Genomic DNA, 17,193 nt, shown 5'->3' with positions numbered 1-17,193 from the left:
AACTGACTCGGTGCGGAGGCGGTCGCCCTCTAGCAGAGACGCAGTGTGTGGCTCTCGCCTGTCGTGCCTGAGGAACCCGTTCGCGCAGTTCACTGACAGGCAGAACCTGTCTCTTCCTCCACCCTCCAGGCGGTGTTTTTGCCACGAAATCTACACGGCGGTGGCCTCTGATTGATAAAACCTCCGAGTCAGAGTTCCCTGGAGTTGACTTTGGAACTAATGTGAGGTTAAAATTTATGCATGGAAAAACAAAAATAGGGGGAGCATTTAAAACTCGAGACAGATGCGATGGAGCACGTTAATATTAAAGTGATACGAAGAGAATATTTCTGTAGTGGAGATCAATGTCGACGTATACTTTTCCAAAGACCTTTAAAACTATAAGAGCGGCCGGGCGGTGGTGGCGCACGCCTTTAATGCCCGCACTTGGGAGGCAGAGGCAGGCGGATTTCTGAGTTCGAGGCCAGCCTGGTCTACAGAGACTTCAGGACAGCCAGGGCTATACAGAGAAACCCTGTCTCGAAAAAAACAAAAAACAACAACAACAAAGAAAAAAACTATTAGAGCGAACGCGCATCAAAGATTACAGTATGTCTAATCACAGGAGGACTAGTGGGAAGGAAACGTAATAAATCGATGCTAGAAGACGGCTCAGCAGTTAAGAACTCTGATCTTGCCAGCCACACACGCCTTTAATCCCAGCACTTGGGAGGCAGAGGCAGGTGGATTTCTGAGTTCGAGGCCAGCCTGGTCTACAAAGTGAGTTCCAGGACAGCCAGGACTATACAAAGAAACCCTGTCTCGAAAAATAAACAAACAAACAAACAAACAAAAAAGAACTCTGTTCTTCCATAGAACCGGGGATCAATTTCCAGCCCCCATTTGGTGGCTCACAACTGCCATTAACTCCAGGGAATCCTCCACCCTTCTGGCCTCTGAGGGCACCAGGCATGCGTGTGATACATAGAGGTACATTCAGATAAAACACCCATACACACTGTGGTGGCGGTTCCTGGTTGTCAACTTGACTATATCTGAAATGCACTGCAATCCAGGATTGGAGGGCACACCTGTGATCCAGATCTTGAAACTGGAAGACACAAGTTTCTGACCTAGATCTTGACATGGAGATCTTGAGGTCTAGCAGCCATGAAAAGCTTAGGCCCTGACAAGGAAGTCCATACCTTTAACCCCAGGAGACTGAGGCAAGGAGATCTCTGAGTTCAAGGTCAGCCTGGGACAAAGCAAGTCCCAGATCCAGGTGTGGTGGTATATATCTTAATCTGGGCCACACACTGCTGGAGACCGACATAAGGACATTGGAGAAGGAAGATTTGCCTGTCTTCACCTGCTTGCACTTACTAGCCAGCACATCTGTTGGAACCTACTTCTACAGAAGACCATAGGAAGCAACTAGCCTTGTGGGACAGAGCAACTACTAAATTCTTGGACTTCCCATTCACAGCTGACTGTAGGAAGCTGCTAAGCGCCGTGCCTTAAAGTTTTCACCTTCTGCCCCCTCGCTGGCAGAAGACCCCTGAGATGAACAAATTATTTAGAAAGCCTGCTGCTTCTTGCCCCTTCCGCATAGAGACAGCCTACCAGCAGTTCCCACGGGGCTTAACCTGATTTGATCTTGGGACAGCATAAAAAGGGTTGGTGGGCACTCTCCGGAAGAAGAAGAAGCTTTGTTTAAGGTTCCCGAATAAATTGTTTGAGGAAGAAACTCTCCGGTGTCGCGTCACCTCTTGCTGGTCAAGGGGGGGTCGCGACAGCTGACCATTGTTGGGGTGGTTGGACTACAAACTGTAAGTCATCACAATAAATCCCCTTAATATATAGAGACATTCCATAAGTTCGACAACTCTAGAAAGCCCTGACTAGTACACACCGGGAAAAAATTAATATTTTTAAGAAGAAGACTGCTAAGTAGTTCAAAATTGAGTTGTATCCTTCAAGAATACTGCAACATGAATCTGAGTTCCCAGTATAACCACCACAGATAAGAAAAACAAAAGGAGGAATAATAATATTCCACTTATAATAAATTCTTGAGAGCAACTTACACAGTTATTTGTGACAGGCCTCTGTATGTAGTATTTGGAAATAAACACATCTAGACACAAGCGATATCACCAGACCACCCCCCTCTTCCCCTCTCTTAGAACTGCCAATCAGCTTTCCTCCTTTTGCTTCATATTCTACACATTACATCATCCCAGGAGCCCCAGGGCTCAGAGCCAGCTCCTTACACGAAAATGCATGTCTGTCTGAATAAAATCCCGATTCCAGTCAATAAGCTCGATTTCACAGCTGTTCTAGGAGAAAGCTAGTGTCGGCCCAGGAGCAGCACGCGTGGAGAGGTGAGGATGTGTGTGGGGGCTGATGGCTTTGGAAACCTACTCTAATAAGTGTACTTAAATGCTTTCGCCTCCCTTCTACACCACCACCCACCAGAGGTCTTGGAAAAGGAAGGTTAACAGGGAATAGGAGGAGGTGGGCCTGTTTAGAAATAGTTCTTTGGAGCAAATCTGATCTGTGTTGTCAGGAGTTCAGTTCACACGAATCCGCAGCGGTAGCTCAATCCACTCGCAGACACCATCTGCAAACCAGCAACGGCAGTTTGGTCCAGAAGAATCCGAGAGGTCCTGCCAGTCAGCCCGAGTCCTTAAAGCTGCAAGAAGCTGCTGGAACACTCCAGAAGGTTCTTTGGTGCACTTCTCTCTACAAAGTCAGCCCAAAGGATGGTCAGTAAAGGGTGTCAAGGAGAACCAATACCACGCAGTGCTGTGATTCGCTATCTGTCGGGTTATATTTATACCCTTCCCGAACATGGTATGCTCTCTCAAGTGCCTATCCTAGCAGAACATCAAGCAGGCTTTTATTTACACAAGAAAACAGAGATGCCAGGCAAACCCAAACCACACAGGCACAGCGAGCAGTCCAAAAGGAGAGTTGCAAGCCAAGTCTTGTAAAAGCAGTTATGGTGTGTGCAGTCGGTCAAGTTCTTCCTTGAAAGCAAACCTCAGGATCATATTACTCTGTCCATTTCCTCTAAAGAACTTACATTAAGTTTGCAGTGTCTATTCTTGGTGTTGAGATTACCATATGCATGAGGATGCTACCTTTTTTTTGCTAGCTATCTATTGTATAATCCTAAAACAAGGTCCTAATGAGGCGATTCGCATTGCACAGTCTTTGTGAGTCAGGAATTCAAAAAATGCCACTGAGTGACGCGGCCTTAGAACCCATCGTGAGGCGCACCCCGTCCCTTACTCCCCTTTCCAAAACTGTATGTGTACAAAGGTGTGGTCATGCATGCCTTTAGTCCCAGGACTTGGGAGGCAGAGATAGGCAGAACTCTGACTTTGAAGCCAGTTTGCTTTACATAGGGAAGTCTGGCCCAGCCAGGGTTACATAGCAAGACCCTCACTCTCAAAAAAAAAAAAAAAGTTAGCAAATATACAGTTGTGTGTGTGTGTGTGTGTGTGTGTGTGTGTGTGTGTGTATGTGTAAGTACAGGTAAGGTGAAGTTTCTCTCTCAACTAAAAGCCTATGATCTACAGTTATTTGGCCTCTCCCCACCCCACCCCTAAATACAATGCTGGGATGGGCAGAGTTTGACCAGTATGGACAATCTGCTTCAAGAAGGAAACAGGAAAACACCAAGCTGTCTGTAGCAATTCTGAAAGCCAGGCAGAAGCTGGAGGATCCTTGATTAGGATTCAAATCTGGGTGTACTTTTCTGAAACTCTCATCTTCGGGCAATTCTGCCTGTCGACTTTCAGTAACGGCTGTGCCTGCTTTAGACTGGGTTTCTCATTTCTACTAGTTGAACTCTGAGGCACCGGAGGACTCATTAGATTGTGTGCCTGTGCCTTTCGGTTGAAGCTGTTAGTCTTTAAACACCTTTAAAAACTTTATGGAGGAATGGAGCTGGATCTGTCCCAAAGACCTCCTCCTGGAGGACTCGCTGTCATAATCCCGGAGGGTGCTTGGCAACCCATGAACACGACAGCAACCATCTTGGCAAGGCAGACTCCAAGGTGCAGTAATGACGTTAATAGCTGAGAGATAACTGACAGCTCTCTAATTGAACTTAAGGCCCACGAGTTCTTGCCCATGACTTTGATAACAATGGCAGCAACCTCCTGCCTCAAATCGCAAACAGGGGAACAACATAGAGATGGTCAGAGAAGCTCTCAACATGTGTGGTCCTAAGGTGTATTATTAGCACGTCATGTAGCACATTGTCACTATTCCAAACAGGAAATGGCACGAATGCTATCACATCAGAGCTATAGCCAGATATGGTTTTTTCCCTTATTTTGTTTTAATGTGAATGGGGCTCACTTACATCTCTTCTGGCTGTAAGGTTGCCCAGTGGGGTGAATTTTGTTAACCTTAACATTTATTTCTTATCTGGTATGACGCACAAGGACATGCTCCCTGGCCTGCCATCACTGGAGATACCAGCTTCAGTTTCACCAGCACCAACAATCAGGACAGCATGGTGTGTGCTAAAGTGTGTGTGCCTATGGTTATGCTTTTAATAAAGTCTCCATCCCGGAACATTACTGGTTATCACATAGTATTTGTGAGTCTCAAGTTTCCACAGGGAGGTGGCACCAGGGAGACCATGCTCACACCAGAGATCCGGGCATGCTTGAAGGAGCTCACCCCATCTCAGCCGCCTCAAGATTCTCAGTGCTTCTTTTGTGGCTCCCACCACATTTCTAGAAGAGTGGTTGGCGTCTTGCCGGAATCCACGTGTTGGGATGTATGGGTTTTTTTTTTCTTCTTCTTCTCTGTTTGGCTTTGATTTAGCAATGATTTTTACAACATCTGTGTTCTGATGATAAACCTGTTGCCAAAATCTTGACGCCCAAGATAGTCTTCCGGGCCATTTCACATGAGCCTCTCTCACGTTCATTAAGTTGTTTCATAGCTGCTGTTACTGAGGTGGGTTCTCTTCTTCCCCAGTGTGGTACTTTTTTTGTTGCTATGATACAACATCATGACTGTCCAAGACAACTTTCAGGAGAGTTTATCGAGGTTTATGGTTCCGACAGAGAGTTGGTTGAGTGTGGTTGAGGAGCGGGACATGGTAGCAAGAAGGTCAGAGCAGGAAGCTGAGAGATCATATTTCCAGCGACACGCATAAAGCAGAGGGAATGAATGAAAGGGAAGTGGAAGGAGGCTTTGGACTCCTGAAGCAGCGCAGTTCCAGTGACATACTTCCTCCATCAAGGCTGCACCGCCCAGGTCTCCCTAAAACACCACCAACTTGGGGTCGAATGTTCAAATACTTGAAGTACAACAGAAGTATTCCTCATTCAAGCCACCACGCCTATAGTCTCTCCCTAGAACACACAGGTTAGTGCAGTGGAGTCTTAGGTGTTGGCTTGAGTTTTGCTGCTTGCCCTACCATGCTAACCCATCCATCTCTGACAGAAATACAACCGCTAAGATAGTCTGTGTAAAATGCAAACGAAGTCTCTTTAGTTCCGAGTTTAATGTGCTTCAGTGGATTTTGCCTCCCTGGACCTAGAATAAAGCACAGAATCCTGATCCCCTCCACAGCATGGTCCATCTTGGCATTCACTGGTCTCTCTACTACCTCCCTTCTCTCCTTCTCTAGCGCTTTGTCCTTGGTGCCCTGGCCTGTTACCTGCATCCACTGAGCCTTTTACTCCCTCTCAGCCTGACCTATGGTGTTACCAAAACAGGGAAGTCAAGAACTAGAGCCCATTCAGAGGAGCAGAGCCCATAGCTGCTCTGTGCCAAGCAGTTGACATGTATGTGCGTGTGCAGGGTATTGATCACACTGTGAATCCCCAAGATTGTGTTATTTACTGGAAAAACCTGTTTTTAGTTGTGTGGCTCAGCCCTAACACACACCTTTAATCCAAGAGCTTTCTGTCTGTTGTAAACATAATTAAAGTCAATCAAAAGTCAAAAGGCAAAGTCAGTACCCAGTTGACAGGGAATGAACATAGGAAAAAACTGGAGAGTAGGATTCCTCTCTCCGTCAGGAGGGCGGATAGAAAGATTCACAGGAAGTAGAAGGGAGGGGCATTCAGTCTGAAGGGTTTTTGCGATGACATGGGGATCAGTTGTGGAAGGAAGGGCAGCTGGGTGTTTTCTCTGCCCTCTGGGCCTCTCTCAGGTTTTACCTCAGTATCCAACTCCCTAGTCTAGATTGGTAAAATCAATTTTTACTAATCTCAAAACGATTGAGGTTTTGTTAGAAACAACACGCATGTATGAAAACTCCTTTCTTAGCCAAAGTTCCATCGGGCTTCAGTATGTCTTCTGGACCTGACTCATCTGTGGTGCCTATTCTACCTGGGTCTGCACAGAAATTCTGTCAGATACCAGGAATTCTAGCAAGTCTGATGAGCAGAGATTCCACATCCTTGCTATCAGTTCCTTTCCCCAACTTTGGTTTCTGGTCACCTTGGTCTGTCTTCCACCAGGTTTTTATTAAGTTGGCTTCTGAAAAGTTCCCCAACACTTGGTCAGTTTTCATCTCCATCTCCCTTCCTGTGTCTGGTACCCTAGCTATTTTTGTGGTATTCAAAGTCGAGGCCAGTCTTTTTCTTCTATTGCAGTAACCTTGACACTTCTTTGAGTAGTCCCGAATAAAATCTTCCTGTTAGCTTAGCAAATGTCAAAATAATCATTTTTCTTTAATTCAATTGCAGCAATGTTTGTGATCAGTTGGCCTCAAGGAGGGAAGGACAGAGTGGAATTTGGGAACTTCGCCAAATGACTAACTCAGACCTATTATAATGTATCCGCATCCAAGGCTTAGTTACAGAAAACAAATTTGCTACAATTGTTTTAGAAACAAATTCACTGTAGGGAACTGAGTGGCTCATAGAATCCTCACTAGAGCTAAAGAAATTGACTCGGATTACATCAGCTTGATTCCAATCTCGACCCACAGAAAGGAAACCCTGTATCCTATCTGTTTTTTGAATTTAAGATTCGCTGAATCACATAGGCTGGACACCAAAGACCTTACACCCTAAAAACAAAGGCTTCTGGGAATTGTAGTTCTACGCTTCCGTGCCAATGGGAAAGCTAGGCAGGGAAGGTGCTAGCATTCGGCCTGGAGGAAAGGCTGTGTCAAGGCACAACAATAGCGATCTGGAAATATTTGTGAATCCTCTCTGCAGTTATGAAACCCACTAAGGTTTTTCTGACACAGGTTTGCTAAATGGGTCTCCACAGGGCAAATAAAGGGTTTAGAGTTAAAACTACTCTGAAGATTGCTAAGCGTTCCCTCCGTTTTTAAAAACTAGACACACACAAAAAAAACATTCCCACTTTTTTATTTCTGCTCCGCAGCGCCCTCTGGTGGAAATCTGCTCTCATATTCCCCAACATTCCACTTTCATCTATTGAGAGGCATGTTTATGTAACTCGGATTTTTTGTTTGTTTGTTTTTGTTTTTGTTTTGTTTTTTTTTCGAGACAGGGTTTCTCTGTGTAGCCCTAGCTGTCCTGGAACTCACTCTGTAGACCAGGCTGGCCTCGAACTCAGAAATCTGCCTGTCTCTGCCTCCCAAGTGCTGGGATTAAAGTGCGCCACCACTGCCAAGCAGTAACTCAGATATTTGAGCAAAGCCTACCTAGAACGCGATGTAAAATGAAACCTCGCTCTCAACACCCAAGTATGCAAAACAACAACGAAAACAAGCCTCAAAACACACCTTAAACTTTTCAAGCTTCTCAACCCAAACCCTCCTGACTGGGAACTGAGGACTGATTTCCCCCCATATCTCCTGAAAATGTTGCTCTTTACCCCTTTCTCACCCTCACAATCTAAGTATGAGTCTACGGAGGAAGCTGAACTGGGGGAATCAGACCTGTAACTGCAAAGGGACTTCACTGCAGGTGTCAAGAGGCAAGGGATTGTAATAGAACATCGGGTAACTGGGAATGGAACCGCAGAGTAGCTGTCAATTCCACACACCTCGCTGCTCTGTCCTGCACAAGAGGTCTAGAAAGAGCTCCAAGTCTGTATTCTTGGGCAGAGTGACACACTTAGGTTTACAGTTCAATTTTAGGATTAGGAACCCTCAATTCTGTTCCTTGCTTGGGCCTTCAGCAAGATCTATCGCACCAGAGGTACAGGGCCTTAAGGGTCACATCTCATCAGCCTTGAAGGCCAAAGTTCAGTAGGCATTGAGGACAGAAGACTCTGTGTGTGTGTGTGTGTGTGTGTGTGTGTGTGTGTGTGTGTGTGTAAACAAATCAAGAAAGCTGGACATCTCCCAAAGAGCTTGGCAGAGAAACAGCTTCTCTTTTGTGGGCGGTGTGCTGGTTAGCCAAGGGAGCTGCAGAACTGGTCCAGTCTGAGCAAGAACACTATCCTGGTTAGTTCTTATTGCCAACGTGCCACAGCCAGAGTCACCTGGGAGGAGGGAACCTCACTTGAAGAGTTGCCTCAGTGAGCTTGACCTGTAGTCCTGTCTGTAATTGTCTTGAACAAACTTGTGTGGGAGGTCCAAGACCACTGTGGGTGATACCATTCCTAGATACGTGGTCCTGGGCTGAATAGAAAGTTAGGGGGGAGGGAGAGAGAGATTGAGGGATGGAGGAGAGGGACAGAGAGAGACAGAGACAAGCAGAAGACAGAGAAAGATGAACAGAGACAGACAGGCAGACCGACAGACAGAGACACGGAAGCAGAGAGCAGTAAGCAGTGTTCCTCTATGGTCTCTGTGGTCTTGGTTCCGTCCCTGCCCTGACTTCCCTCAACAAAACAACTGAAGCACAAAAGTATAGACTGAAATTAAACCCTTTTCTCCTGAAGTTGGTTTTTGTCAGAGTGTCATCTCATTAACAGAAAACAAATGAAAACAGCCCCTCACCTTGATAAGACCTGGAATTATCTCCTAGGCAAGCCCCCAGCTACATTTCTGAGGGATTATATGAACTGATTGACTGGTTAGGATTTCAGTACTGTGGAGAGACTAGAAGGTTGGTGGTTCACAGAGACCTTATCTTGGACTAGTTCTAATCTTCCAGAGCATACATTGGCTGCTCACCTCTGTCAGAACTAACACCTTGTGACTAACTGACAGAAACCTTTGGGAATTTATTAACTTAGCAGATTTGCTTCCACCAACCAAAAATTCAGATGGCATCTTGGGCCTCTAGAAAAGCGTCCTCCATTTTGCAATGCCTGCCTCTCTGATGTCCTCACCAATGGGACTTAAACTTGTTGTATGACTTTCTTGTTCTGTAAAACTATCAAATACCACAAAACTGCTTCCCCATTGGTATGTGGAATTTGGGGTGACCTAATTCTGTGTTACTGGGGCCATGGTTACCCAAAATGACTCTAGAATAAACTCTTATGCCCTTTAAGATGAGAGCTGTGTGTTTGTGTCAACAGTTGTCTTGACTAGGTTAGACTCTGACTATGCCTGTGGCGGATTATCTTGATTAAGTTCATTGAGGTGGTAAGATCCACTGGAAGGTCCCCCTGGCTTAGGTCCTGGACTGCCTGAAAATAGGACGGGAGCTGAGCTAGAGCTTCATCACTCTCTTCTGATAGACTGTGACCCATGACTTCAAGTTCCTAATGCCTTGACTTTAAGTGGAAAATGAGGACATGACTGCTCCTAGGTATGGTTGAGGAGGTTTTACTGCAGATGGGATGGAGAAAACAGCCAGGGGCATTTGGAAGGCTCCAAACTGAACTGAGTCGTGAGAGGAAAAGGGAGGGGATCAAGAGTTGGAAATGGGAGTGGGGGTAGCAGGCAAGTGGACCACGCGAGACCCAGGAGCAGAGCCAGCCAAGAGACCAAGAGAACATGTGGCCAAAATGGCTGCTACATAGGGATCAGAAGAAGCTGGGGGAAGGGAAGCCCCTGGGTTAGAGAGCTTAGGGTGGAGCCTCGGGCCCTGTGGAGGGTTTGAAGAGAAACCCTTCTCTGGGGTTTCTTTGGGACCTAACAGACTTCCCCACTGTGATGGACTGTGCTCTACAATTATGAAACAACGCATATTTTATCCCAGCAACAGGAAGGTAAATAAGATAAGCACAATAGTCAAGGGCTGTGCGAAATGCCACAGGCTGGGCAGTGAAGGAGAGGCCCATCTTGAGTGGCTGTGACTACTCTCCACACCACGAGTCTAGAGGAGGCCGGGATGAGAGGATACCACCTGAGAGCGAGCATTCCCTACACCAAGATGGCAGAGCCCAGACTGGACAGAAACCTTTTACAGAAACCAACCACACAGACCTCACTCACCAGCTGAAGTCCCAGAGTGTGTCAAAAAAAAGCAGGCAGAGCCTCCAGTAGTTACCACTTCTTGTTTTCTACCAAGATGACCCTGTGAGAACAAGAAACTGTATTGCTAGCATGCACCAAGGATTCCTTTTTAGAAGGTGTTTGATTTCAGGCCGGGCCTCCAGGTTTTCCCAGCATACCTCAGTTCCTACCTGGCATAGCCTGCCCCAACCCTGAACTTTCCACACACGGGCTGGGCTGCCCTTCCCTCAGAGACTCTTATATAATCCAGACATTTCGGCCTTTTCCCTTCCCACTCTTCTCTCTGCGTCCTTTCTGTCTTTCTCTTCCCCAGACCTCCCCTCTCTCTCCCCACGGCAACTCCCCTGGCCTTGGTCTTTGGGGCCAGTGAGCTTGCCCGAGAGCAGCTTCTAGTAGACCTGCCTTTAACATAATCTAATCTGGTTTGGACTGGCTCAGTTCACCAGCAGAGAAATAATTGTCAGAAGAGTTTAGCCGAGAAGGACTTCATTTATGGAAGTTTATCAGCTGACTTTGACCTTACCCTGCCAGGCTCGCCATGGTAACTGTGAAAACATTACCAGGTTTGAATTCTGGCACAGGTCTAACAGATACGAACCAGCAGGGGAGAGGCAGAGACATTTTATAGTTTTATGTTATAGTTTTGTTTTAAATACGTTTTTACTGAGTGTAGTTGTCACACAACAAACTGCTTCTATTTGAAGTACACTGTGTAGTGTAGTTATGTCTGGATAGTCAAATACACAGTCAAGATAATGTGCATATCCACACCCAGATTTTTCCTCAGACTCTTCTAAAAAACCGCCAACGTGTGTGTGTGTGTGTGGTGTGTGCATGTATGTGCATGCCCACATGTATGTTCATGCACATGTGTGTGCATGCGTGTGGAAGCCAGATGTCTTCCACAATTGCTCTCCATCTTATTTTTTTGTTTGTTTGTTTCTGAGACAGAGTTGTCTGTGGATGACTCCTGACTGTCTTCCCTCCACTTCTTAAGGTTTAGGTATGGGTATGAGCTACCAGGTCTGTTCCACACGTGTACAGGTACACACATATGTACGCATTTCCTTACACACACACACACACACACACACACACACACACACACACACACACACACACACACACTTTTATTTTTTGAGACAGCCCCTCTGAATGTGGAGCTCATATACTAGCTTGACTGGCTAACCAGGAATCCCCCCACCCCCACCCCACTCACCCACCCACCCCTGCGTTCCTCCTGTTTCTGCCTCCCAGTGCTGGGTTTATAAACTGTGCGCTCTCACACCTGCCCTTTCACAGGGTACTGGGGATGGAGCTCAGGTCCTTGTTCAGACACAGTACCGACTCTCCATCCTCAGACTCGTCTCTGTCTCCTCCTCTCCACCATTCTGTGCACCCTCTGCCTCCACCACTCCCACCCACCCCCACCCAGAAAACCGCAGGTTGGGGTGCATTTTCTAGAATTGTATAGAAACATAACCATACGACATGTCCTCATTTGGGGTCTGACTCTTTCACTGGGCATACTTGGGACCTATCCACTCTGCCCCATGTCTCAGTGGCACACTCTGGCTTATATCCTGAGTAACATTTCTGTATGCAGACTATTCTGATGCATCAGCAATTTGCCCATTTCCAGTGTGAAGTGGAAACTTAAGGGTTTTTTGGAGAGTCAGTTGTGTTGGATGGTGTTTTGCTGGGGCAAACTTGTGAAGGAGTGTTTTCTTGAAGCAGACAGGGGGGGGATGGCTAAGGCCAACTCATAAAAGAATGTTTGGCTGAAGCAGACACAGGTAAAAGGTTGTTCCACTAAAGCAGGCATGTGAGAAAACGTGATAAGGGATTAATGACTCAGATTTATTGGTTCGCCTTACATTGTGTAGCTGAGCTCCATTTGTCAGGACTCCGTAGAGAGAAACGCACCAAAATCACTTCTGGTGGTGTGCTGCTGCGGCTTCTTGCCACTTCCAAGGACTTGGAGACCAATGCTGAGGGAAGACATGTCGAGGACACATGATGTTTGGAGGGAGGATACAAAGGACTCGATGGGCAGTCACAGAGGCTGGGCTTGCCTTGCTGGTAGGGCTGGCTGGGCAACGCTTGTTGGTCCCACATCTTCCCTGATCTTCACCTTGCTGAGAGAGGCACAGCCCAGAACTTCTGAAATTCCTGCTGGGCCCTCCTGCTGACCAGTGCAGAGTCTGAGGCCTGGCTGTCTCTGCTAGGCAGTGCCACCGCTGTTGATTCCTGTTTGCTATCCCAACCTTACCGAACTGGACTGCTGGTGTATCCATGATGTGTTTTCCAGGGGATGGAGCTGCCGCTGCTGACTCCTGTAAACCAAACTGCTGGTTTCCTGACAACGCTGATGGGATTTGCTACAAAGAACCGTTTCTAAGCAGGTCCACTTCCCCTGTATCCTTTCATTCCCACTTCCTCTGGTGGGTGGTAGGCTAGAAGGGAGGTTAAAGCATTTAAGAACCATCATTAAAAGTAGACTTCAAAAAATTTAAAGTTATACCAGTGTTGCTAGTACTCCAGGGGCTCAGTGGATGGAGGTGACATCGGGGTAAGATAACTTCCCATAGATAGACCTGGATCAATTTTTGGGTGGTGCTGTTTTGGTGTTGAGGTGCCCCATGATAGTTACTATTTTACCAAGTGGTCCCTCCTTATCCAAAAGGACGCAATCTAAGACTGCAGTGGGTGCCAGAAACTACTGATACATAGGACACTAAACTCTATATGTACTGCCTTTTATGTGAATTTCACATATGAACATATACATATGTATAATATACTAATATATCAGAAATTTTGATTTATCATTTAAAATGTATTTTAATGTATTATTATTTGAATAACAAAATTGATCATTTTAAATTTTCACTTAAAGTAACAAATACCAAGGATAAACTAGAATAATCAGAATGATACATTATCTTAAAAGTTACCTAAAGCACATAAGTTGTTTATTCCTGGAATATTCCACTGAGTATTTTTCAGACACTGGTTGTTTGTAAGAAACGGAAATCTCTGGAGGAGAAACCATGGCTGCGTGGGGACTACAGCCCAGGCCTCATGGCGAGGGCGGTGAGCCTCACAGCTTCACGTTCCTGCTGATACCTCGCGCCTGTTCGCATCGGGCTCCTGACCTGTGGTGTTCTGCATCCTCGGCTACCTTCTCGTTCTCTTCTGGACCCTTGATCCCACGTTCCCAGCATCCGGCCAGACTGAGACGCTCACTCTCCACGCTAGGAGGAGGCCTGATTATACCCAGGCCACACTGCTTGCCTGGCGCCCAGCTCGACCCTCAGGTTTCCCCTCAGTATTAACAGTCATCACGGGGCCCGACTTGAGAGGAGACAAAGAGATTGGCAGCACAGAACCGACAGCCTCACTGCAGACCTGTCAGATGTAAGATGTTAACAAACGCCAGAGGAGGCATCACAGATCGCAGGCGAGGAGAGGGCTTGCCAATAAACGCCATAGGAACAATTGATGAGCTCCTTGGAAAAAAAATCAATTTAGATAATTATCTTAGCCTCCTCCAAATTAATTCCAGATTTATTGATGAGGTAAGTTCCCCTCACCCCCAGAGGGAACGACTAGCGAATATTTATTAAGTCACTAGGAGAAGGAGGGCTGTCTCCTTAGCTTGGATTCATAATAGGGGAAAAAAAATCAATAGTTAAAAAAAAATATCTGGGGCTGGAGAGATGGCTCAGCCGCTAAAGGCTAACCTCACACACATAAAAAAAAAAACAAAAAACTGATCAAAGCTCACACACATTAAAAAAAAATCTGATCAAAGCTCACACACATAAAAAAATCTGCATGTTAAAACCGCAATCCGAATAAAAAATGAACTCTTTCGATTTAAAAAAAGAAATTGAATACAGTCAATGAGGGTGTGATTTGTGTACTGTAAAATATTCTTCAGAGCAATAGACTTCTACAGAAGATGGACGCAGGACATAGGTCTCGGTAAGGAAACATAGAGGATCCCAGGCACGTGGGCAATCGTTCAGCCTTGCTTGCTGCACCGAGGTCCGCAGATAGATGGGCTGAGGGAAAGGCCGACCTCGGAGGGAAGAGTGCTGGCTCAGCAGACAGGAAGGGGCTCGACCCCCGGCAGACCTGCGATTCTAACATCGGAATGCGGAAGAAGGAGGGGGCGGAAGTTCACGGACTGCCCTGGCTAGGTATCAAGTCTGGGAGCAGCTTGGGTTTACAGGAGAACATGTTTCCGAAAGAAAAAGAAAGAAAGAGAGAGAGAGAGAGAGAGAAGAGAGAGAGAGAGAGAGAGAGAGAGAGAGAGAAGAGAAGAGAAGAGAAGAGAAGAGAAGAGAAGAGAAGAGAAGAGAAGAGAAGAAAAGAAAAGAAAAGAAAAGAAAAGAGGGGCAAGGAAACACTTAATGAGTGCTGTCTAGTCATATGCTCACAACCATGGCTTGTGTACAGCCCCTGTCCACAGGAGGGGGCCCTGGGCCTATGAGAAGCCAGCAGCTCCCATGCCTGGCAGCCTGTAAGGTAGGTGAGTCTGTTCTTATTTGACAGTTGGGGAGACCGAGGCACAGAGAGCTGTTGTCAGACAGCACCGAGAGTCAGCATTTGAAGACCCCAGACCATCGACCCCCGACCCAGCCAGGCAGCCTCTCAGCAAACAGGCAGCTTGGGGCTGAGGAGAAAACTTGGTGGGTAAAGCCTGTGTGCTGCAAGTGTGAAGCGAAGGTCCTAGAGCCCACTCACAAAGCCGTCGTGACGTGATGTGACGTGACATAACGTAACGGCAAGGTCCTGCAAAGTCAGTGCAGGGCCGCAGGGATCCCTGGCCAGCCCACAGGGCCTGCTTAAGTTTCAGGCTCTTAGAGACCCTGTTTCAAGGAAAGAATGAAGGTGATGGCTCCAGAGGAACAATCACCTCTGAGTCTAAGATTCTTCTCCAGCTTTCCCATGCACATGTGTGTTAACACAGAGACAGACAGGCAGACAGAGACATAAGCACACACATACAAACACATACACACAGGCAGATAGACACACACAAAGACACACAGACATACAGAGACACAGACAGACACAGAGACACAGACACACACACAGATACAGGCAGACAGACACACACACACAGAGACACAGGCAGATAGTCACACAGACACACACAGACACACACAGAGACACAGACACACACACACACACAGACAAAAAGAAATATAGACACACACAGATACACAGACAGCCATAACATAGACACATACACACAGGCACAGATTCCCACAGAAACACACACACACAGACATACAGACACCCCCCCCCACACACACACACATCACACTATACATCCTTCCCCAGCACACACAACAGGCAAGTTTTGCCTCTGCAGCCTGACTCCCAAAGGACCCTGCACCTTGAAGACGGTAAGGAACTCCAAGAAAGCAGGGAGGACCAAGAGGGCACTTGACAAGACAAGCAAACGCTTGTGAGTGTGTGGCTGTGCTTTTCCTTAGGAGCGCTGAGGGGACTGTCCCCCCCCCCCCATCAGGGTCACTCCCCAGGCATTAGGCATCTGAGCATCCGCGAGCCAGGCTTGTCCCTTCATGGGGGCTAGGCTGCCTGTCCCCTGGGAATCCTTTGTCCTTTTCCCAAACCTTCCCCTTGCGGTTGGTGACTGTTGTCTAACCCCAGGGATAATTTATGTTAATATAATCCATTTTAAAGTGTGATGAGGTGGGGGAGGCCTTGCTTCAGCACCCTAATCAGGAATGGTTAGCGAGCCTCTGAAGTGCCCTAATCAGGAACACACACTCCAGAAGTGCAATTTGAATATTGTTTTGGAAATCTAGCAACAGATCCATTAGCTGCATGAGGAATGGCTGGGGTGGGGAGGGGAAATTCAGGTGGAAACCTGGGTGACTAGAAAGCTTGTTGGAGCCGGGGGCAGGGTGGGGGAGCCCGTGGGAGGCCATGGGGTCTGGGGGGATCCGTGGGAGCCTGTGGAAGCCTGTAGGGGTCTGTGGGAGCCTGCAGGGCTGTGGGAATCTATGGGAGCCTTGCAGGTCTGTAGGGGGCCCGTGGGAGCCCGTGGGAGCCTTGCAGGCCTGTGGGGAGCCCGTGGGAGCCTTGCAGGCCTGTGGGGAGCTCGTGAGAGCCCGTGGGAGCAGCCAGCCAGCCTTTGGGAATACACATGGCTTCTAGACATCCAGTTGACTCTGTCTTTTCCCAATTCCCTGAGCCTTTAGTGTCCAGACCCAGCTTGAAACTGGCTAATCCTGAGTCAGAATATTGTCCCTTTGGGGGAGTGCCCTTCAGACTGTCGGAATGCCTAAAAGGTGGGTCCTACCCCAAATTCATAAAAGTTGTGTTTAAAACTCCTTGCTAATAAACAGGCACGTTTCGCAGAATGTGGTCTTGGACTCCTGAGACCTGGTTTCAAGGCTATGGGAGAGTGTAGATGGATCCCACTGACACTCATGCCAGAGGCCACCAGCAGTCACAACGAAACCAACAAAAAATGCATTACTGAGCCCACACTTGCTGGCGTGGAGGCAAGGGGCAGCGTGTAGCCCCCTCAGCCTAAGCACATGCCCACTGGTCCAAGAGCTTTCCCTATGCATGAATGAAGCAGAGCTGCTAACTAAAGTTACGGAGGAAGGTTCCATTCTGCCTTCAACCCCCTCCCTCCTGCGGGAAGCCGGCTGATTGACAGGTACAGGGGATCGACCTCAGCGAGGTGCCTTCTAATTAGCGCTGCCAATGGCCTTGGCTGCCGGGGCCAGCTCTTCTAATGCCCCTGGGGCTGCCACTCGGCAGAGCAGCCCGGCCCATTAGGGCTCTGAGTGCTGAGAGTGGGAGCAGGAGGGGGTGCCATATTGGAGAGGGATGGAGAGAAGGCA

Source organism: Apodemus sylvaticus, chromosome 16 (assembly GCF_947179515.1).
Source record: "Apodemus sylvaticus chromosome 16, mApoSyl1.1, whole genome shotgun sequence".
Classification (NCBI taxonomy): Eukaryota; Metazoa; Chordata; class Mammalia; order Rodentia; family Muridae; genus Apodemus; species Apodemus sylvaticus.
The sequence above is the reverse complement of the archived record's forward strand: the minus strand, read 5'-3'. Positions refer to the sequence as shown.